The sequence below is a fragment of the Tiliqua scincoides genome, chromosome 4, assembly GCF_035046505.1.
Source record: "Tiliqua scincoides isolate rTilSci1 chromosome 4, rTilSci1.hap2, whole genome shotgun sequence".
NCBI lineage: Eukaryota > Metazoa > Chordata > Lepidosauria > Squamata > Scincidae > Tiliqua > Tiliqua scincoides.
Window position 1 is genome coordinate 68,229,668 of NC_089824.1, and position 23,369 is coordinate 68,253,036.

General features: G+C 42.5%; 1 protein-coding gene across 2 annotated transcripts in view; it reads left to right on the forward strand.

The window, feature by feature from the left end:
- TSHZ1 (teashirt zinc finger homeobox 1) overlaps positions 1–23,369 on the forward strand; it is an 87,133-nt gene that overhangs the window by 22,853 nt on the left and 40,911 nt on the right. Inside the window, exon 1 of one of the 2 annotated variants that reach the window (XM_066624146.1) lies at positions 16,353–16,397. The exons of the other annotated variant lie outside the window; for it this stretch is intronic. The gene's annotated coding sequence lies outside the window, so the exon portion shown is untranslated. Of the gene's footprint in view, positions 1–16,352; positions 16,398–23,369 lie in introns of those variants that run through there. 2 annotated transcript variants of the gene reach the window in all.

A 23,369-nucleotide genomic window follows, 5' to 3' on the forward strand; every position in this document is an offset into this window, starting at 1 on the left:
TGAAGTGTCCTATTGATATGAACAACTCCAGCATAGCAGTCTATGTTTTGATCTGTAAAAATGTGACACTTTGGATTGATTTTTTTTTTAAAGTAAACTAATGCTTATTTTTACTGAGGTTATGTATTTGTGATGCATAATATGCAGTGCACCTGAATCTTGAGAATTTGGTTGGATAGCATTTTGTTGAGTTTGTATATTACCTTGAGGTCCCAATCCTATCCAACTTTCCAGCTCTGGTGTAGCCACAGTGCAGCCCCATGGAAGGAAACAAATGTTCTCATACCTTGAGAAGGCCTCGGTGACTGCTCCTCCACCATAGGATGCAGCGCACACCCCACTGGCACAACTGCCCCAGCACTAGAAAATTGGATAGGATTGGGCCTTCAATCTTTGGGAGAATCTCCGTAAGAGATCAGCTTTTCCCCTCTTCACTGTCCATTCCCAATACCCTTATCTATGGTATGCTGGTACAGCTATACTAGCATTAGCAATTATTAAGGTGAACCAAGGTTCATTCCTTACTTTATAGCCACCTATTTAAACTAGAGTTTACATTCTAGAAGTTTGCTGTTTAATGATATGCTAATACTGAGCCACGGCTAAGGACAACAGAGGGAAGGAGACATTAAGGCTTGAGAGGGATAAGGCGAGAGGAGAGACCATGCAGTTCCATTGGCCATTTTCTATTTCAGGCAGCGCAATCCTAACAAAATCCCCACATAGCAATACAACAGCGCCAGGGTGGGCTATGCTGCATCCTGTGGGGGAGGGAGGGCTCAGCTGTGATCGCCTCAGGGTAAGGGGATATGTGTCCCCTTACCCTGGCGTAAGTCCCAGAAGCTGCTATGAGTCAACTTGGACCTGCACCAGTGATATTGCTGGCACAAGTCCAAGTTGATCCATGAAGGTGGATAGGGCCTGAGAAGGGGATTAGGATGTGGTGTGCATTGCTGCTGCCAAACCAGCTCCAGTCCCAGGCCCGATCCACCCACCTACACCCTCCCCATTCGGCCCTCCCTTTTCAACCTCCCCTACCCTTCCCCTGCCCCATTCCACCAACTGTGCCAGGCTTATCTGCTCCAGTGGGCCTCCATTGCTTCGCCGGTGCACACAGGAAGGCTCCCTGCACTGCCGCCAAGTGCTTTACAGTGCTTTTGCAGCAGTTTGTGCTACTGGCACCCACATCCCAAAGGTGCAGGCCTTGGATAGAATTGGGCCATTATAGTTAAGATCTGTCTGCATTACCTGTAGGCTACCTCTCTTGATTTTGTCAAGTGAAGCTTGAAATTCAGCATCAAAATGAGGATGTTGTTTTGTTATGATTTTTTTTATGGCAACAATTCACTATTATAGAATGTTTTAAAATATCATAAATACAATTTCATTTCATTTTTTGGCCACGGAAACTAACTTACTTTACTCCTTCTGTAAGTTTTCATCTAAATTTGTAAAATACTGTATTGGAAATCTGATAAATGCAAAACTTCTGTACATAGGAGTAGAACATATTTTATGAAAGTAAATGCTTTTTTATCACTCTCAAAGCAATCCCCAAAATAATCTTGATGCTATGATGCCATTGCCAAACAGAGCCTTGTGTCATTGGTTACTCTGGCTGCTTTCACACATTACAAAAATAACCACAGAAGGTCTCGGCATGAGGCCCTCCAGAATAGCAGGTAAATGTTTTAAGAAAGGAGCAAAGAAGTAGTTATGTAACGGATGGTAAATTATGTATATGTCGGAGATTTTGTGACCACCCTTGATTTTAATCATCAGTTCCTACTGGTCATTTTCTCACAGACAAAATCTATTGATGTGTTTTCTATTTTAACGAAATTGTAAACTACTTATAGTCCAATTCTGTGCATGTCTACCGAGAAGTAAATCCCATGGATTTCAATGCGGCCTACTCCCAGAGTAGTGTGCATAAAATTGCAGCCTCAGGGATCTGCTTCACTATATGTAAGCAGTAGTAGATATTCTTTCGTATGAATTTGGTATTTAGCTTTTTAAAATTTTAAATCAGAGCAAGAATAATTTTAGTATTATATCCCCTCTCACAAAGAGTATAAAACATTAATGAAAGTTTTTGTGTGAACCATTAGTCTAGAATTAAAAACATCAATAAAAATAAAAACAATTTTGAGCATCTGTTTTACAATGCAAATCTATTCTGTATATAACAACCGGAGAAAGACCATTATCTAGAACTATAAAGGGAATTTTCTTTTCCAAATGTTGATTTACTTGCAGAAGTATGATCTTGCATTTAGATATTTTTGGCAAGTAATGCTTTTCTCTGTTGGCGTTCAATGTTATAATTTCGGGGACACAAATTTAAATTTTGAGCAGTTTGTATCTTAGGCTACAATTCAGTTAATGTGGATGCTGTATCTAAGGTGGTTTTTAGTTTCTTTCTAGGAACCCACTGATACCCTGATCCACAACTTCAAGATGGAATTTTTGGATTCTAAGAAGTCATTCCATTACATTCAGTGGGCCTTAAGTCTGTTCTCAAAATCCTATCTACCTCAGGATGTTGCAGGACAAATTGCAAGGCTTTAATGCCTGGTGTCCACAACCAGTTTGAATAAAATGCTCACTGGGATATTTCCCTATAACAGGCTAAAATGGTGCACTAGGCCACAAGAGCAGCCCAATCCTAACTAAATTCCCATGTGGCGATACTGGTGCAGACTATGCTGTAGCCCACAGAGGAATTTTGGCTGTTAGAAGTTCCTCAGGAGACATTTGTCCTCTTACACCTGGGAGAAACCACAACAGCCTCTGTATGTCAGCTTGGGCCTGCACCAGTGATATCAGCGGTGCAAGTCCACGTTGATCTGTGCAAGCCGATTGGGCCTGGAAAGGGGGATAGGATATGGCATGCACTGGTGCCTGCAATCCCCCCTCTGGGGCCCGATCCACCCACTCCCCATCCCCACCGCCATCCTCTCCTCTGGTCTGTTCTACCATTCCCCACCCACTTCCCTGCACCAAACTTATCTGGTCTAGCAGGCATTCTTGGGAGTGCTGGCACACATGGGAAAGCTTTGGCCTTCTCACTAGCACAATGGCTAAAAGTGCTATCACAAAGCACTTCCCAGCACTTTTGCGACAGCATGTGCATGTGGAATGTTTTGTGCTGATGTAGGGATACAGTAGTATTGGTCCCTGCGCGTGCTTAGGGTGCAGCTTTAAATACATTCAGTAAAGCTTACTTCCAGGAAAGTGTGCATAGGATTACAGCCTTAGATCCTAGATATATGTAGTTGAAGGAAGCTCCATAGCTATCAAAGAGACTTTCTTCCAAGTAAATATGTTTAGGATTAGCATTAGACCCATTTAGTGGGAATAATTTGGTTTAAGCCCTAATATTCCAATGTCTGGGATCAGGTGATACTGGTAGGTATCCCAACCCTGGCAGATCAGATCCAACTGATATCTGATGGGTTCTCCTCTTCCCATTTGGGAGCTATCAGGGAGACCAACAGCACTGTGATCCTTCTGATGGCTGCGACAGTGATCCAAGCCCCCATCTTTGCCAAAAACTCTTTCAAGATCAGCTTAGGCTGTCCCATGCAAACATAGAATGCCAAACCCTATTTAAGTCAGTCTGGCAGGATACTAGGGGGCAGACAAATGCATGCAGATAGGACTGGTGGGCTTGAAGGTAACTGAGATTGCCTGGGAAATCAGGTATTGGCAGCCCTCTCCTCCTGCTCCTGTTTGAATCATACAGGCAATGGAACAAATACCCTGAAACCCAACATCCAGTTTAACTGGGCTTATGTAGTTTGAGTTGCCCCCTTTTTCTAAGTCTGTATATTACTGCTGTAATTTACATAAGGAATAATTTTCTCCAGACTAGAAAAAAAATGGTACATGTTTACAAACAGGAAGCAGTTTATCAAATTCATATTTATCACAGCATCTGTAATGTCGACCAGGGGTCAAGTCATTACACTAAATTTATTGTAACCATTATTAATGCATGTAGGCCAGTGCCACAGTTATGATATAAGGCTGCTGTTTCCTGATTAAAAGCTGTTTGGTGATGCCGAGATTTAATACAGATTTTCCTTGCGTTGTGGTGACTGACAGTAGCTTCTGGTATTCTGCTTCTTTCTGACAGTGGAGTATATTAATATGAACACACCTTACAGAATGGGCTCTGAGCTGCAAGAAGTGCAGAATGTAGAAAAAAGTGTCTAATTTCAGCAAGCACAACTGTGCTTCCATAAGGTAGCCAAATTTATCACAGCACATTAAAGGATGCAGCAAATGTCATGAAAACCATTGTTTTTTAATTTTTTTTCCCTGAGTGTCTGAATGAGGTGATTTATGGTAGTTATCCATCTTAGGGGTCATCTATCAACTTTTAGTTGCTAGGCAATCAAACTAGCAGCTGTTTGCTTTGAATCAAGCTGAAAAGTTGTCAGTCATCACATGCAGGTATGACCTTAGTGGTTAAAAACATTACCATGCAAGCAAAATTAAAGAAACAATGTCCTCCATTCCCCCCTACCCCATGTGTTGGCTTATTGTAAAGCTTTGGGATAAATGTAGTGCAAAGTGAAGTTGTTAAAAGGATTTTGTGTGTACTGCACACTAACATTCTTCTTAAAAAAAGTAATTCGAAAAAAGGTCTGTTGGACACAGAATATTGTTTCTGCTGTCTTATTCCTTTATTTCCTGGAAAGCATTTGTTTTGAAGACTACTACAACACAGCACAACCTAAGATATGAATATTTAGGGTGTAAGATACTTTCTGCTCCACCAGCACAGTGACAGAAATATTTATCTTATTCTGGTGTTTTTAAGGACCTTAGGCATTCCGTTGCATTGGCATAATGTGTAGTATTAGGGAGATCAGCAATTATGTTCTAATAACATTGAATGGGATTTAGAGGTCTCTGTTGATGTTATCCTTGTATTGAGTCTGAATATGCCAATGGACTCTCCTTCTGCTCATGCCCTCCCTGACCTCACTCCTAAATGTACCTGAATTCAACTGGGATTCCTAATCCTGCCTCTGTAGTCCAGTGCTGAAGATAGAGATGTTGTGGGTGGGCATGGCCAAGGAGTGCATTGACATGGGGTGTCATAGCTAACCAGCTCACTCCTCTGCCACGTGTTCAGGCTGAACACTTGAACAGGGCTTAAAAGACTGCATTGTCTTCTTCAGTTAGGATGCTGACTTTATGTTGAAGGGTTCAATAAATGTAGAAGTACTATAAAAGTTTAGTCTTCTAATGAACCATCATTGGATGAAATTATTGAACTGCCAAAGCATCCACTGATATTACTATTATGAACTGTTATGTGGTACTAAGTATACAAAGGGCACAATCCTAACCCCTTATGTCAGTGCTTTCCAGCACTGGCATAGCGGTTCCAATGAGACATGTACTGCATCCTGCAGTTGGTTGTCACTCACAGAGGCCTCCTCAAAGTAAGGGAATGTTTTTCCCTTACCTCAGAGCTGCATTGCCCTTATGTCAGTGCTGGAAAGTACTGACATAAGGGCTAGGATTGTGCCCAAAGTGTTATACACCTGTCCCTCTTTATATGTACCCAAATCCTTATCAGAAAACAGCCCTCATAGTGAAAATCAGTATAAGTAAAATCATTGTATTAATTTCACTGGGACAAATTCTAACTTGTTCCAAAGCCACTCATTCACCTTGGAATCACCATAAATGTGTAATAGCATAAGGAAAAAGTTGAGTGACACAGGACACAATCCTAACCCACTTTCCAGCACCGACATAAGGGCAATACAATTTTGAGGTAAGGGAACAAACATTACCATACCTTGAGGAGGCCTCTGTGACTGCCCCCCCAACTGCAGGATGCAGCACATCTGCCAGTGCTGGAAAGTTGATTAGGATTGCACTGTAAATAACATTTCATAATAACATTATACAACATCACTAAAGTGTTAATGTCTACAATGAAAATTATTCAAGTCTAGCATCACATAATGAGATTTAGCACTTCAAGCTTAGTTGCAAACTATGAACAACTCTTTCATGTTTCACCAATTTTTCCACTTTCCCCCATGTTTTAAAAATCTTCTGTTCTTTAGGACCCATATCAGCAGTAATTTGTAGAAATGTAGCACAAAAACAGATACATTGTAAAAAGAGGTGAATGCATGTGCCTTGAATCAAGGGGAAATGCTGCCTGTTAAGCAGAACATCTCACACAAAGGAGAGCACCTCTTCATTAGTCATACTCGGTCTTTGGAGGGTCCTGAACAGCGCTTCCCCTAAAGTCCATAGTAGTATACCCAAGAAAGGGGTCACTTCTGGATCACTGTCCTACCAGGAAGAGGAATCTAAAATTCAGTCTGATGTCCTGGAACCGCTTTGTGTGAATGCAAGGCAAATTCATCTCCTTCTGTGTGCCAGAGATCATAGCGGAGGAAAAGTCTACCCATTGGGTAAATGGGAGATAGACCTTGCTTCCACAAAGGACTCCCCCACCCATTGTTCCCAAACCTTATATTGAAAATCTTGGTATCAGTAAAGAGGAATGGATAATATGTGCATTATGGAAAGTGAAAATCTGTGTAGCCAAAGTACTTATAGAAAGGGAAGATTGTACTATGTTTTTCTCATACATCCTGATTGAGATCTTTAATGTTCCTGTTCCACAGAAAAGGTACTGAGTGAAGAAAGACAGAGACAGATTTTATGCAACAGCCTGTGTGGTAGAATTCTTGTGATTCTTGGCCATCTCTGCTGAGTTGCAGCAAAGGAGGGTGGGTGAGCAACGAATACCTCCTTTTTTTGATAGTGTAATTGGTACCCAATCTTGAGTCTGTTGACATCTCATCAGATACAGAGAAGGTCCTAGAGAGTATGACTGAAGTCTGTACTGAAAATATTGTACAGAATTTGAAGCAGAGGATTCTGGTCAGAATTGATGTGCAGATGGCTTCAGAAAGAAGGGCAGGGTTGTGTTTAAATGAACTCTCAATGTAAGAATTCAGACCAGTGTCAGAAAAGTTCACATCCTGTAAGTTCTAGTTAGTCAGAAATGGCATCTATCCATGACAGTAATTTTGTAACCCAACCCTCCCCCCCAGCTGTTGAGAGAACTACTGTGAGTTGTCAAGAATCTTCATAGAGAGAAGGGAGAGGAGCTTCTAAGCATGTATATACTACATGAAATTGCTTGAACATGAGGTATTATGTGTAGCCCTATGTATCAGATAAATCAGCAGTAAAACTCTGACCTGTGACATGCTTCTAAGAGTTCTGCCAAAACATTGCGGCAGACATTCTAGTGATTTTCTATGTTCTAAGAGTTAAAAGACCCCATTAAGATTGGTTTACCATATTCTACACTTTTGGTAGATATATTCTTTCCTGACCAACTGTGCTAAACATGGCAAGAGCTCAGTGGCCTTGGCAACTTCTCTCATTCTTTGTTCATAGTTTTAGCTGACCACATATTTAATTATCGCTCAATTTAGGGCTTTTTTCTGTAGCTAGACAGATGAGCATTGATGGTAAAATGTTCAGTAGCTATAGGGCAGTTCTGTTTAGCAAATGAGAAACTGAGAAAGAAGGGGTTTTCTTTTGCTTTCACCTCCCTTTTTGGAATAAATGGAAATGAAACAATAATATATGTACATTTAATGTACAAGCTCTCTGTTTAGTTCTCTTCAAGCATAGATTTTTTTTTTTTGTACTGGGTAATACTATCAGGGTTGATGTGTTATGTTGATTTTTTGTGAGACCAAGATTAGTATCACTAGTCGAATAAATAGAGGTGTTTGTTTCCAGTGAATAAGATAGGTTTACAGCCGGAGTCTTACTGAACCCAATGGGCTTACTTCTGAGTAATATAAATAACACCATTTTCAAACACCTGTACAAATAAATAATGAAAATATTTCAGTTTTCCTCAATTTCTATCTAATATTCAGAAAAAAATACCTCTGTACTCAACTATACAAAAGTGGCAAAAAATGCACTATAGCAAATCAATTTAAAAAACAGTCTCTTTGCTCTGGTGATTTAAAAACAGCCTTGCTGACCTTTGTAATGAACACAGAGACAATCAGTCTTTCTCCAGGATCTTGGGCTTCTCTAGGAGGCAGCAATCACTCCCTTCACCAGGAGCCCTAGCAAGGGGGAAAGAATGGAGAAGGTGATAATCGCTGCCATTTAGCTTTTTTTCATGTGTGTGTGTGTGGGGGGGGGGGGGTTAAGCCTGCAGAGAGAATGATTGATGGAGTGTCAGCCAGCTGCCCTCTCTGGCATTATTAGACTGTTTTCCTTTAATATTTTAAGGCCTTTCTCATCAGCTTTGAGATAGAAAATTCTGTTGATACTTAGATTAAACCTGTGATAACTTGTATGACTGTCTCTCTGCAACAGTAAAAAGCAGTTTTTTAAACTGTGATTTTAAAGGGGTGCATTTTTTCCCTTCTCTAGGGATCAGCACATTCCTCCTCATTTGCAGGGGCTATTTGTGTTGAGTCAAATCCGTGTATAACAAGGCTGATCCTGTATGCCACAAAATATTCAGTGGCATTTCCGCCTCAAACGTATGTCTGCTAGTGCTTTATAACATTTAAGTTACTATTTCCACCCTTAAGTGTCTATGAATTCATCCAATTGGTTATGTAAAAATAGGAATGAAGATGCATACATTTATGTGGCAACACCCATGTGATCATTAACTTTTGCTAGTGGTAGGACTAGGCGAACGGCCTTGCTTCATCATGGCTCAGTAAAACCTATAAGAGCTATTTGTGTTTTACAAAACATACACATTCAAGATTAAGAGGTTCACTTGTCTGTCTCCTTCACCGATAGCTATCTGTGTACAATGTAAGTACTTTGTTAAAAAAAATAAAACAAATAGGCAATTGTATAGTTCTTAATGGATGTAAAGGATGCTGTGATGCTTTAACCTTTTAGATGACAGGTTACTTGAAGAATGTTACTTAAGGAAACACATTCTTTTTAACCTGGAACATAAGAACTGCTGTGAATAATAGTGAGCTCATGTGGACTGGTTAGGGGGCATACCTACATAAAAGTAGCAGCAGAAAAATAGGCTGTAATACAGCAGTTTGTTTATTCCCTCTGTGTGTGGTACAGAAATCAGGCAAATACCACTAGGCATATAATCAAAACCCTAGTGGCTTCACTAGGGTTTACGTCACCTGGTGCAGGATGCCAGTGCGTCACCCCCCATGCAGTGGGCAGGGCAGTACCCTAGGTGGTGGGCATGGTGATGTACCATCACTCTGCCCCCACTGGTTTTTTGGCTGTACCTTTTCATACAACAAATTCTGCATGAAATTATGCATTGATTGATATATAACATGCTGGTATTATTCCTCCAAACTCTGATTTTAGTGATTTTGGTCACTAGTGGTGTCACACACACCCAGGGTGTCAACTTACTAACACCTTATTGCAACAGATCTCATACTTTTAGCACTGAGACCCACTTTTTAGAATGACAATCTGTCCAAGACCCACTAAAAGTGATGTCATGGTGGAAGTGACATCATCAGGCAAGTTAAAATCAATAAGTATAAATAAAGTAAAACAAATAATTAAATAAGCAGAAGCCAGCCCTGGTCCACCAAGTGAATTTCCTCTGTAACTTGCCTGCAATAACAGCCCCCTCCAAAATCAGTAAGGTTTTCAGCCCTGCCCAGTGCCCAGTTCAATTTAAGAACTTCTGTTTAAATCAGATCACTGTCAGGATCCATCTGGCTTTGCAAGTCTCAAAAAGGTTCACCTTATCAGCTGAAGCCTCTGTTTTGATCCTTTTTTTGGGGGGGGAGGCTGTCTTCTGGAGCACTTGTTTAGTTCCAGGTGCACAGGATCAGGACCATTCTGGTAGCCTTGCACTCTCCTTCACCTGATCTTCCACACCAGCCAAGGCATGTTTGCTTACTAGTGAGTAAATGCGACTGTGAGGCTTAGTTTTGCTTTCCATAGGGCTCAATACAGTCATGTACTTGGATGGAGGGACTTCCTTCTCAGGTGTTTTTGGGGGCTGTATTCATTGGATCAGGACCATTGTGGTGTCGTTGGATTCCTCACAGCCTGCCCTTTCCAACGGACTAAGGCAAGTTCGCCTACTTGGGAGTAAACGCGTGATACAGCTCACTTTCACTTTCCATAGGGATCCATGCATTTTTTGTTCTCCAGTTCTTCGGCCATAACTTTTGATAGAAAGGAGATATTTCACTCTGGTTTTTTTGCATTGCATTCCGCTCGAAATTCTGCATCCAATGATGTATAATATGATGGGGTTACTCATATTTTAGCGTGTCACCCCCCCGTGCACGTCACCCCCTGTGCGCGTTACCCGTTGCGGCCTGCACCCCCAGCACCTCCTAGCGACGCCACTGCTCAAAACATTTCCCATCTTTCTACCCCATCTTTCTCATTTCTTCATGCCACTGCACTTGCTTAGACAACTGATGTGGAGAAAAAGGAAGCAGATAAGATTTTAAAAAGAATTGGTACAAAGGTACAGAGAGAAAAAGAAATACATGTTAAAAAGTTATATATTTATAATTTCTTCTTTATGGTTTCACATAATGAAGTTTGCATGTGTGCAGAGCCAGCCCTAGCAACTTCCAGAGCTTATTCAAGCATTCTAACCGTGTGTTTCAAGAATGGGAAGAATGCCCAATTTCTCAGTCCTTTCAGACCACCACTGAAGCAGCAGTATCCCTCAGAAAAATTTAAAGAGACTCTTATCTCAGTTTTCATTGTGAATCTCTTCCAGCCAATTTCTTTGATGGCGTGCCTTTCCATTCTGATACACTATTTGGAGAAATAACAGCTGATGGATGTATTATGTGGAGATGCAGCTTTCTCAAACAGAGGGAAGCTCACCATCTTCAAAGCGCTAGAATTTTTCTGCCATCTTTGAAGGGACATGTAGTACAAATTCTAATGGACAATGCAACAGACATGTAAACAAACATGATGGCATGGCATTGAAAACCGTTTGTTTCTTGGTATGCATAATTTGAGACTGGTGCATTCAATATTATAGCACTTCTACAGCTATTCATCTCGCTGGCTATTCAGCAATTTAGCGGACACTGGGCCGAATCCTATCCAACTTTTCAGCACTGGGGCAGCTGCAGTGAAGACCCAGGTAAGGTAAAAGAATGTTCCCATACCTTCAGGAGGCCTCTGAGACTGCCTTCCCAACACAGGAAGCAGCGCATACCTCATAGGCACAGCAGCACCGGCACTGGAAAATTGGATAGGATTGGGCCCACCCTTGGCAAAGTGGAAGACAAATTAGTTGCCTGCAAATGGAACCTCAACATTGAAGCCTTCTGAATTATAGTTCAACATTGGGGTTGCCCTGTGGTGGACCTATTTGTCACAAGTGTGGCAAATAACACCAAATATTGGCAGTCCTGCAACCACACTAGACTCAGTCCTGCATAGAGGACTCATTCCTAGCCCCATGGGATGGGATTCTCTTTGCTAGCCTTTCTTCAGGCTAACAGAATATCAACAGAATATCATCTACAGAGTATGCTCGAGATGGTGAGGGACGAGTACTTTCACCTATACAGTACTCCTGCCCAAACTTCCTTGTTCAGAATTAAGGTGTAGCACTGCCTTGAAATGTTGCAGTTTATGGAGCCTCCTGGAGGCTCCACTGCTCCATTAGCGTGGCTCCATCTTCTTCAATGGTGGATGATAGGATTCAGCTGTTAAGTTTGACTGCTACCATGGAATACTTGACAAAGCTCTGACAGCTTCCAAGATCAGCTATGCACACGTGCAGGATTCCAGTATTTGTGTCTACACAGATGACCTCTCAAAGAACTATAATTACATGTAAGCAACCTATCATTTCTTTAGGGTGACTTTATTCCATGATTCTTAACATACAAGATAGGTTTTCTGAGTGAGGCATGGTTGATTTTCAGGCTGCTTATAAACCTAGGAAGCCTGTGATCAAGTGTGTCTGTGTGTGACTGTGTATGTTATTGTAGCCAGGGGGCAGCTCCTATTGCTTTGAGAGTGGCTTATGTTTCTGAAGGGCATTGGGGCATTTTGCTGTTTTTTTTTTCAGACTTGTGATCTTGCCCACCCAGTCTTGCTCCTTCCTCTGCTTTTAAGAGGCCATTCATATAGGGAAAACTCCAAGCTTTCTCAGTTTTGCACTGAAACTGAGTTTTGAGAAAAAACTAGAAAGATCTTTGAAAGCGCAAATAGTACAGAGGGGGCCTCTGGCTCTTCTGTTGTTCTCATAAGTATTGTAGGTGGACATGAGACCAACATAGTTTTAACACAAGGTTCCACATGACATGCAGGGGACTGGATTCACTGAAAACTTGTGCCTGATCCTTGAGAAAGATTTGTGCAGATGCACTCTTTTCAAACCCAAATAAGGGCGCAATCCAAACCCTTAGATAGGGTCGTAAAGCATGTTTGTGCCTCCTCAAGGGGAAGCCAGGCCAGCATTCCGAGAAGCACCGGCCTGTGGAAGCTGACAGAAGTTTCCGTGCCGGCTTCCCCTCCGCCACTTGTGTCAGCCCACCTGCGCCGACACAAGCGGAAAAGGTAGGCGTAGGGGGACGGGGAGGAGGAGGGAGGGCGATGGGTGGCCCTGGCGGCGGGTGGGCGAGGAGAGGGAGGCGGAGCTGGGATCTGGCAGTTATGCCGTATCCCAACCCCCATCCCTGGGGAGAACGGAGCAGCTTCAAGCAGCTCTGCTCTCGGACTTTGTGCCACCTCAGGAGGTGGCGCAAGTCTGAGGAGACCCACTTTGGCCAGCAGCCCTTACCCAGGGGTAAGGGGAAACGTTTCCCCTTGCCTCTCGCTAAGCCGCTGCTGGCTACAATCCTGTGCTGGATACAGCGCAAGCCTCCTGGCTTGCCTGTTCCAGCGCAAGCTAGGATTGTGCCCTAGGAGAGTTACTGCTAAGTCAACTTGCTTTTCTTTTGTGGATCTATGCCTAGGGTGGCCAAACTGCAATTCGCAAGCCGCATGTGGCTCTTTGACATACAATGTGTGCCTCTCGTGTGTGAGCTTTTTTTTGCTTTACAATTAATATAAAAGGTAAATAAAAAATTTTCAAGCTTTATAATTATTTACTGTTTATAAACTGAGATTCCACTGGATTAAAACATAAGTTTAATGTTTATGGTGAGTAAATATATTTAAGAATTTAAATGTTTCTTAAATATTGTGGCTCTTAAACATCTGAAGTTTATTGTATGTGGGTCTTACATAGAGCAAGTTTGGCAACCCATGATCTATGTCCTGAGAAGGCACAAACAGATTTTAACTTGACTTATATCCCATTTCTTTCCAGTTCTCACAATCGGCCTCTATAAGTCCTGTTCAGTAGTGCAAGAGCCATGCCACTGTTGTGCACTTCAGGGCTACTGGCCAAAATGACTGGAAGCCCCACATGCATGACAGCAGCTCCTGGACACCCTGCCAGAGCGAGTGGTTTGGGGAAGGATTGAAGGTGAAACAGGGTGGGATGCAGGCTGAGCAGGGAGTGGAAAGGGGTGGATCTAATCAGTAGAGGTGCACATCGAGTTCCCATCCCCCTTTTTCTGGCCTGACACACCCCCTAAGTCTCCTTGGATTTATGCCAGCTAAATAGCTGGAGTATGTTGGACAAAACCCATTGGTGGCCAAGTGGCCTAAGAGGAGATAAATTTCCAAATTTTTTTACTTACCTCTCCTCAGCCATCTGGTCGACCCCCTTGCCACAGCATGCAGCATGTGCTCTGTCAACCACACTGCTTGCTGTGGGCTGCTGTGGGATAAGATTCATCAGCCCGACTGGTTCAGAAGGACAGAATTGGATAAACCTTTGACTAGAGGTCATTAACCTCAGGAACTTTTATTACAGCAACTGGTAAACTTAGTAAATAAATAAATAAAATCTGTCAGTTGCGTAAGAGTACTTCAGAGGTGCATTGTGAAATTGCCCATTACTGCTTCATGCTGTAGTAAAACCAGTTATGAACAACACTCATAATTTAATCTAGTCGATTGAGAGACATTAGCTTTGATTACTTAATAAAAGCAGTTGCCATCTCTAACTGGCCAGCATAGTCTAATATACATACAATTTACCTAACTTACTTCAGGTATGAAATGAGGTTTTTGGTGCTTCGGAACCACGCACCTTTTCTGTAGTAGATCTACCCAGAATTGCACTAAAGTGATATAAGCTATTTTATTCTTGATATCTAATAGCCACAGCATTTGGAAAGTTCATTGGAGATAGCGGTAATGAAACTGCGTACCAGTGAATGTTAACTTTTTGTTGCCTGATTGTTGTGTAATCAAAGTCTGTGGCTGATTATCTTACCATCACTGTTTCTGTAACATAGAGTTGCCTCGGCCACATTTTCAACTGTATTGGTTGTGGGTTGACAAGTCAGTGATAATCAGTACACTGTGTAAGATTTACTGTATGTTTTCAGAAGTGTATTTGGTTTTCCCCTTTTTTTCTGACATGGTGAGAGCTGTTTTGTGTAGGTGTGCCTTTGTCAGTTCATTCCTAAGAAAAAGAGTATAAATAGATGCTACAAGTTTGTCTTAAAACCAAGATGTCTCCCACTTTAACTAACTGTGCTGCATAGGGAGTCTCAGGAGTGATAGGATTCCCACAAAAGGCAAGATTCCCATGAAAGGCAAGATGGCGACCAAGGATTTGATGAGGCCATATTTGTGGCATTCTCCTAGAGACACAGGCTTTCATCTTGTCTGAGCTCTTTCCTAGCAACTCTTTCAGTTCTTTCCTGGCTTACAGCTCGTGACTGTCACTTTGCTACTTGTAAGAGGCAGGTTCTTTTTAAACCCCTGCTAATTGGGTAAGAGGCACATTTTCAAGTGGTTGCTCCTCTTTTTAGCAGGGGGAGAGTAACTGGCCCACCTCACCCCAGCAGTGTCTTTTCTAGTGGCTGTCTGCTGGTGTTCTTTTTGCATCTTTTTAGATTCTGAGCCCTTTTGGGACAGGGAGCCATTAGTTATTTGATTTTTCTCTGTAAACCACTTGTGAACTTTTAGTTGAAAAGCGGTATATAAATACTGTTAATAATAAAGGGTTGAGTATCAAGATGCTGATGCTGCTTCAGTTGGCTAGCAGGTTTCTTTCATAGTTTCAGCCAAGGGTGGTTAGTCAATAATATAATGGATACAATTCTGATTCTTATGCACCTTGAGGGAAAGTTGGTGTTTGGTATTTAACATCAAGTACCGCTTGGTGTTTAACTTCAAGTATTTTGATTTACAGACCACTCTTTCCGAATGGCAGATTTCAGTACTTATGGATCTCTGTCCTTAGGGGCGCAAAGTCAGAGTTCAGCACAGGGAACAAAGGGAAATACAGCATCCCAAACTAATCAATAAGAATAACGTGAAAACAAATTTTAAAAACCAAATTCCTTCACTCACACCCACCTCATCGAGCTAATGCTACTACTCTACCATGGCATCCTTTTATCCCTCCTTGTCATAGTTTTGTTGTTTTGAGAAATTAAAATTATTCTTTCCACCCCAATTCTAGACACTGAGCCCAAAACTCAGCTGATGGGCTCAAAGTTCTTGGCTGTAATCCTCCTGAAGTCAATTGAGCAATCAGGTCCAGCAATCAGGTCTGAGCCTGACACACAGAAATTGTAGAGCTCTCAAGGCACATTTGCCTCTGAGTTTTTTAAACTAGATAAAGGTGTATATCTTATTCACTTATTTTGTCCTCATTTCCCTGGTTGCAAGTGCAGAAATAGCTTGCAAAGGGACTCTGATGTTCTTCCCATTGAGGCGAGCTATTATAACATATCAAACTTTCAAGACAAAAGGGATAGTTTAGTTTTGAACTTCTGGATGACCAGAAACTTTGCCAGAATTTGGGTGTAGCATTCCAGGACAGGTTCAAGAGGAAAACAAAGGGCCCAATGCTATCCAACTTTCCAGCACTAATGCAGCCTCAAGGTAAGGAAACAAATGTTCCTTTACCTTGATGAGGTATTTGTGTCTGCCCCCACCCACTGCAAGATGTAGCACACAACCGATTGGCATGGCTGCATCTGTGCTGGAAAGGTGGATAAGATTGGGCCCAAAGGTACAGGAACTAACTAGAACTGGATCTTCAGTCTTAACTTTCAGCAGTCATTCATGATTGACTATAAAGTCTTCAGTGTAAGTGACCATACTTCTGATGTAACATTTAAGTCCCTTGAATGCCTCCTATGGAGATTTTTCTTTTCTTTTTATTTATTCATCAAATTTGTCTACTATCTTTCTTCCAGTGAACTCAGAGAAGTATTCATGAACTTCTGAATGTTGCCAACAGCCCTTGTGAGGCTTTAGGGCACAATCCTAACCAGAACTACTCAGAAGTAAGTCCTATTTTGTTCAATGGGGCTTACTCTCAGGAAAGTGTGGATAGGATTGTAGCCTTAGAACCCAATCCTGAGCTTGGCGCTCTGGCTTTGTACCAGAGTGCACTGTCACAAACATGCCGTAAGGCACGTCTGTGAAGCTTACCACCGGGCCAGTGCCCATGCTAGCCCAGCTCTGGCCGGTGCTGGACTAGTGCCGTGCGGGCGCCAGTCCTCTGTGTTTCGCCAGTCTCATGGACCGCCGAGCCATGGCACGGTAAGCGGGGAAGGGGAGGGGGCAGGGAGGAGGCATTCCGGGGAGGGGGGAGGCAGGCGGAGGGCGGAGAGAGAGGGCAGGGAGGAGGTGTGACGGGGAGGCGGAGAGAGGGCAGACGGAAGGCATGCTGGGGGAGGGAGGGAGGCGGGTCCCATGGAGCTCCGCTTCACTAGATCCAAGTCATTCGTGTGGGGCTTGGTGCCCTACACGAAACCTTTACCTTACCACCAACCTTTTGGTCAGCGGTAAAGTGAGTAGCCCCATTGCGGGGCTGCTTCCCTTACCTGGGAGGAGGGGATGACCTGGGAGGGTTGCAAACGTGCTGTAAAGCACGTTTGCATCTCCTCGGGAGGAAGCCAGGCCAGCGCTCTAAGATGCACCGGCCTGCGGAGGCTGACAGAAGCCTCCGCACCAGCTTCCCCCCAGCTACTTGTGTCGGCAAGGACAAAAGGTAGGCGTGGGGGGGGGGCGGGGAGGAGGAGGGAAGGAGGTGTTCCTGGTTGGGCGAACAATGGGTGGCCCCGGGGGCGGGCAGGTGGGGAGCCGGAGGCGGGGCTGGAATCCGGCAGTTATGCCAGATCCCAACCCCTGTTCCTGGGGAGAACGGAGCGGTTTCAAGCTGTTCTGCTCTCCCCAGATTTGCGCTACCTCAGGAGGTGGCGCAAGTCTGAGGAGACCCATAGGTGCCAGCAGCCCTTACCCAGGGGTAAGGGGAAGAGTTTCCGATTGCCTCTGGCTAAGCCACTTCTGGCCACAATCCTGCGCTGTTCCAGCTAAGTTAGGATTGCGCCCAAAGTCTATTATTCTTATACAATTGCCCTATGGAACATATCACTATTTAGGGAATTGGGGAGGATATGAAATTGGTGTTAGTGGTGTTGTGTTCCTGGGAGAGAACTGTGGACTGGTCTGATTAAGTTAGAATGGAGAAAATAGCAGCAGTATTTTTAAGCATATAACAGAATAGTAGCAGAGGCTTGCAGAAGTCCTAAAGTCTGAATAAGAATCTTAAGTCTGATTGAGAGGAAGTAAAAGCCTTGTTTGATTCTCAACTAGAAGGAATTAATGATGTTTCAGAAGCCTTCTAGCAGAGCACCCTCTCAGGGATGACCAAGGAGGTCTAATAATAATAATAATAATACAGGTATTTATATACCGCCTTTCTTGGTTGTCAGATGTCTCCTCAGACTTTATTCAAGGCGGTTTACAAAAGCAGGCTGTTCTAAATCCCTGTAGGGATTTTTACAATTGAAAGGTTCTATCTTTCAAGAACCACAATATTTCAGATGGAACTTTCTGATCTGGTATCACATTCTGGCCTCCATTTTCCTCCCACGCAAGCTGACAAGCAGCTCCTTCATCTATCACATGGAGGGCAGCCAAGACGCTTCTTCGCTCACACCAAAGAGCAGGTGGAATAACTGGACTCGGCTTGTCAGTTGCTTCAAGGTCTCGCCATTCACGGTGCCGGTGGCCTCGAACTGGCGATCTGCAGATGTTATCTTCAGGCAAACGGAGGCTCTACCCTCTAGACCAGACCTCCTGCCCAAGGTCAAGGAGGTGGCATGGAATGTATGGACAGTAGGTGATAGTATGGATTGTGAGTATTGCAGTCTGTGGTTAAGAATCAAGAGAAGGTGACACTCCTCCAGCTGAAAGGAAAAGACAGAGACAGCAGAAACTGCAAGTGGAAGTTTTGAAGAGATGGAGGCAGTAATGGAAACATTGTAGCACTAGATCTTATTCCCTCCAGTTGTACTCTGCCTCCATTTCCCCCCCCCCCAATTCTGTATTTGTGAATAAGTCAAATATTACTAACAGCCCAATCCTAACCTGCACTGGAACGGGAAGGCCGGCTGGCCTGCCCTATATTCAGAGCAGGGTTGGGGCTGCCTGCAGCTCAGAATTCATTCCCCTTACCCCAGGTAATGCCACAGCAGCCCCAGTGGGGCTACTCAGATCTGCACCACCTAAAGAGGTGGCACAGATCCAAGCAGCTCGGAGCTGCTCTTGGTCACCTGGGACTGGGTTTAGGATCTAACACAAGTGCCTGAGCCTGGCCCCATTCCCCACTTGGGCGCGGCTTGCCCATGGGCCTGCCCACTACCCTCCCTCCCTCCTCCCCAGAATGCCTCCTTCCTGCCCTCTCCAAGCTCCCGCGCTGGTCTGACTTGGCCACAAGGCCTTATTGGTCTGCTGGCGCTGAGTGCCTTATGCCAGCCTCTCTCCTTTCATGGTGGTATGAAAAGTATTTTATGGCACTTTCATGACACCTCTGGGATGGCACAAGGGACTTGCGCCAGCCCATTCAAGGGTCAGGATTGCACCCTAAGACATATTTAATTTTCCAGTTAAATATTTTCACCCAAAGGGAACTGAGGCTATGATCCTCTACACACTTATCTGGGAGTAATTGAATGGGGCTTACTTCTGAAAAGGCATGCAGAAAAAGTATTTTTTGGAAATGTATTGTCATGCTGTGTTAGAAAGGACACTGACTATTTTCAGAAATTTACATTTTCTAGAAGTGTAGCCATATTCTATAGCAACAAAAATCAATAAAGAGACTTCTGGCACCTTAAAGATTAACAATTTTATTTTGGCATAAGCTTTCATGGGCTGCAGTCCGCTTCATCAGATGCATAAAGCATAATGCTAAGTAGAGGGGGATGTGTGTGTGTACATACATATGTATGTATGTACAAAAGCATACACGTGCATTCAGAGAAAACAAATGGAATAAGGGAATTAAATGGAAGAGAAAATGCAAAGAAATGTACATCTGTTAGATGTGCTGAATCAATGTGTTTGGCAGGTGTAAGTCATGTAGAGACTATTGATTTCTTGTAGTCCAAGCACACTAGCATAACCAGCATGAATGTCATAGTCCAAATCAACAATTGTAGCACCAAACCATGCGCTAGTTATTACAACTTTCTTAGAGGTTGATTTCTCTCCTAAATCCTATTTTTTGCTATGGTCATTAAGAGGGGATTCCATCTGGATACAAGATTATGGATTTGAGGTGGAATAGTTCCTGTGTCCATGATTCCTTTTCCACAGAAAACTGTTTCTTAGCATATCCAGATTTTGTGTTACCCATTAGATAGACATTTTGTCTCTTGGAATGAACAATACTCATGTATTCTACTTTTATAATTAATTACAAGTCCAGCTACTGTAAAATTCTCCTGTCTGATCACTGCAGAGTGAACTGTGCTCTTCAACTTTCTCTGCAAGAAATGATCAATGTATTTCAGGATTTTTCCTGGAACATGGAAGTAAATAAATTGGAGGATGTCAAGGGCACAAAGCACTGAAAATGGACAGCCAATCAAAAGTTAAGGTCAGCAGAGAATACAGGTAAACATAGCTAAACAATAGCAGAATAAAAGAATGGAAAAAAGGTACAATTGCTAACATAGTACCGAAATAGCAAAAAAGAGATTTGGTATTAATTGGAGTACATCTTTGCATTCTGGTTACGTTGTTCTTTTAAAAAAATTTATAATTTACCTCATGTGAACAGCTACAGGATAGTTAACTTTAAAGGAATTTTCTTTTATTTCTTGGGAGTGGGGGGTTTTTGCGCATGTGTCAGAACATGGGTTTGTTTTTTTCTGATGAATATAGTTCAATCAATTTTCCTAAGAGAAGTGGCATTTTGCCCTCATAACTATTACTGATATTTAATGGTCGGCACATCAGTGCTGCTAACTCTTATTGTAGGTGTTTACATGACCAAGCACTAAAATAGTTTATTAGTAAGAGTTGTAAATTATAATCATTGTGTAGCATTGGAACCTTGTGGCAGAAGTTGTTCAAATTATAAATAGTGGTCGGGGGGACAGACCTATAAGTGTGCATCCCACAGAACTAAATTGCCACTGGTGTTTTACTACTGTTTGTATTAAAACCTACCAAGGAGCGTATCCTCTCACCCTGCATATGATTATCAGAGGTGATTTTACTGCTGTGCTGACTACCATTGGAGTACAATAACTCCAGGTAATCTAACTGCTGTATACCAGGCACAGTTACCGTATAAATGACTAGTGAATTAAAAATACTGGCAGTATAGTAATCCCTTATCTCTGTGATACAGTTTGGTGGTAGGAGAAACACTTCCTTCAGAAATTTGTTTTGCTCCACATTAGAATTTGTTGGTGTACTTATTTTCCACAGAGTGAGTGGAGTTAAGATACAAGGGCATTGCAAGTGATTTCTCTTCTATTTGATGTGGATCTGCCAAAATTTCTTCCCTGTGGTTCATTTAAAAAAATCAGATCTAGAAATGGAGCATTTTTTCTGCTTTTTCTGTATTTGGTCTTTCTTATATAGCAATGAGAATCTGGTGTGGTAAGATGTACAATTGGCCTGCTTCTTCTCCTTTGCTATTTTTAGGTCTCTTATCATTGTGATTCTGTAACTTTCTTCTTAAATTTGTGGGCGATAGTCCTCACACCAAGTTCATAGGATTTCCATCTAAATACATTATTACTGCAGAGTATTTATTTGCATGCACCACACAAGTGCTCAAAATCAGTACTGATCTGCATTAAATATCTAGTAGAGGGGTGCTCACACTTTTTTGGCTCGAGAGCTACTTTGAAACCCAGCAAGGCCCGGGGATCTACCAGAGTTTTTTTTACAATGTTCGCGCCATCATAACATATAACATTTATGTGTACAATGTATGTTGGTGTACCTTGAGCCCCACTGAGTATAACAGGACTTACTCCTGAGTAGACATGCCTAGGATTAGGCTGTGAGGCTGCAATCCTAGCCACACTTACCTGGGAGTAAGCCCCATTGAGTACAATGGGCCTTACTCCCGGCGTTTCCTCCCAGAGGCACCTGAAGGGGGGGGGGTTGGCACTCCGCGATCTACTCATTTTGCCTCGCGATCTACCGGTAGATCACGATCCACCTATTGAGCACCCCTGATCTAGTATAAACATGCTATGGTGCCTGATTCACAGGTGTGTGCATCTGACGAACATCTTGCCAGATAGTACAACATAAGTGAAAAGTGAAACATAAAGTGTTGGTGCCAAATGGATATGCACCCAGCTAACTATCATGATAACTGAGGAACATCTGGTTTGACGGATAGTTGTAGCACCATGGCAATGGTCAGCTTTAAGCTAACTTCTTTGGCTGATCCTAGATTTTCAAATGATGCTAGGTCCCGTGCCCAAGTGTAATTGGTCAAGAGTTTGAAAGCAAAATTATCCAAAAAGGTAAAAAATCTGTAAAAAACCAAGCATTTATGTGGGTGAGATCAGAAATCACCTGTTCAAGGAAAATGTTCTCTGTGGTAGTTCTGGTTTTAAGCATGTAGACAATAACTTTCAAAGTCCTATGTGACAGCTCAGCAAATTACGACCTATGCAAGCCAAAATAATGGTTAGAGGATTAACCAGCAGGGAGGAGTATTTTCTAAATTGTCCAATGTGGCCATATACAATGGAGGACAGTAGTGTTTCTTTCAGCTGTAGGACTCAGTTTGAGCATGGCAGAAGCTGCAGACAGATGTCTGCAGAGGACTTCCCCTGGCCTCCCAGTTCCTTATAAGGCATTAAAACAAACAAACCAGAAGTTGCATTTTTTTTGCCTGTAAGGCAAGAGGGTAATTTTAATAGATGTAGTTCCACATGGAAAGGTTTAAAAGGCTGCACCTACCAAAATTCTCTTTTCTATACAGTGGCTAAAGGTATAGGCACATACTCCAGGGGAAGCCCTCAGGGAAGCCCTGCAGAACCGATCCACCTGTGTATCCACGAGGATACAGGGCCCCCACTGTATTTGCTAGTGTCTGTTAAGCTGGGCGAAGGAGTGGCCAGTGAAAAATACTGTGTCAGAGTCTCTGACATAGAGAAAAGATGTTACTGTACTATGTTTAACTGTCTTTTTCAGCTCTGCGTTATATAAATTGAAAAAGTAACCTTGCTTACTTCCTATGGAGAGCAAATATGTCTTCCGTATTTAGAAAAAAGTTGCTTTTGATTGTTTCTCTTGATTGTACCATACTAAACACTCCAATGAACAATGAATCCCATGGAAATAGGTCCTCCAAGACTTGATTTCTGTATTATAAATGTCAAAGGAAATGATAATGTACTTGCTGATATCCTCTCTAGGGAGTACCCACAAAAGAGGACTGTCCCTTTAGTACTAGTATGATCATGGAATATCTCTTAAGTGACTAGTAGTAAATCCTTCCCTTCTCCATTTGCACTGAGTTCTTAACAACATGTTGGGAAGAGTTAATGTCAAAACTTTCCCATTGTCTGGTTTCCAAGTAACACTAAGTCAGGGTCTCCAAGCCTCATTGTCAAAGAATCCCAGCAAAATAGTTCCTTCAAAAGGGGTTCTTTTATCAGAGTTTCAGAGGGAAGGGATCAGAAATTACCTATCTGGTGAAAAGCTGTTATTTTTCCTGTCTCTACAGTATTTCTCTATATTTCTCAATAAACATATTTCAGAGTTTCACTGCTCTTCATTGGTGTAACTATGCACACTGGTTCTTATTACTTTCATGTTCCTAAAATTTTACATAACAACGGACACAATCCTAACCAGGTCTACTCAGAAGTAAGTCTTATTTTGTTCAATGGGGCTTACTCTCAGGAAAGTGTGGTTAGGATTACAGCCAACATTGCTCAGAGACTGATGAGATCCTGTATCCATATTTGGAGGGCGGCATTATA